A 1,378-nucleotide genomic window follows, 5' to 3' on the forward strand; every position below is an offset into this window, starting at 1 on the left:
TCCTCCCCTTAACGCCAGGTAACCCCACATCTCAGCACAACACATTACAACATCTACACAAGCCTCACAAGCAAATCTTCGAAACAGCCCGTTCAGCAACATTACTTCAACATGCCTACCAACTACAAAAGCAACACCAAGTTCAAGAGCAACCTCAAAAATCCCTTCTGACATCCATTTTCATCTCTTTTTAACGACTTTTTGAACGACCCATGGATCACATTACGGATGACATCACACAACTCATCACACGACTCCGCACAAGTGTGCAAAGAACCAAGCAAAGACTCAAGACAATCCCTAAAATCAGCTCGAAAATAAGCAAGAAGATACTCAGGCTTGCACGGACAGCTTCAAATTGAACTCACATACAACCAAAAAATGAAGATCAGCAATGCACTCAGCCACAGGCAGCCACCGGACTGATGATAACGAACGACAACAACATCCCACACCACAAATGTACACAAATGGAGTCCATTGGATTCCACCGGATGAAATCCACTGAAATTCACACGGATAACGGCAGTGAAAAAACATAAAAAAAAGGAACAACAAAGAAGAAGTCAGCAAAATTCCAAAAGGAGACCACCCCAGCCACTGAGACAACCAAAGCAACAAGGCCAAACTACCCAACCACCTACCCTGCTTCCAACTCAACCATCCTAATCAAAAAAAAAAAAAAGTACAAATCCATCGCAAGTGCAAGCAGGATCAGACTCAAAAAACAGAAAAAAATAAAAAACTTCAACATCTTTATCATTAGTAGCAGTGCATAAAGCGGAAAAATAAAGAACAGAAACAGTAACCCGCCTACCCACATGGAACATGGACCATAACAGACAACCGACAAAGTCAGAACACAGAATAAAACGTGAAAGGCGCCCATCAACGAGAAACCTCACGCCACCAATCTGCAACTCCTCACAAACAACAAAATAGAAAAGTCCAAAACAAAAAAACGCACACAACACTCTATCACAGCACAAAAACCCAGAAAATACACCTCCAAAAATACCACATCACATTTGACAAAACCTAAAGTTCCCTGAGACACACACCATACATTCCACGTTCTGATTATTAATGGACGTTTGCAGCCGTTCCTTCTCATTGTGAGTCAAGCTGCATCAGCAAATGAAGGTCCCAAAAGCTTGACTCCATCCACATCATTAAGGTTGACCCTACTTTGAGGAGGCAGCTCTTCCCTAGTTGTATTTTGAGTGCCTCCCATCCAGAGGGGCTCATCTTCCAGAACTATATCAGACAATGTTGTGCTGCTATCCAAAAGATTTTCACTGGCCAGTTTTTTCAGAACTATATCACTAGGTCCTTCTTCCCAATCTGTCTTAGTCTGGAAGCTCTACTGAAACCTGTC

Source organism: Trichechus manatus, unplaced genomic scaffold, assembly GCF_000243295.1.
Source record: "Trichechus manatus latirostris isolate Lorelei unplaced genomic scaffold, TriManLat1.0 scaffold00058, whole genome shotgun sequence".
NCBI lineage: Eukaryota > Metazoa > Chordata > Mammalia > Sirenia > Trichechidae > Trichechus > Trichechus manatus.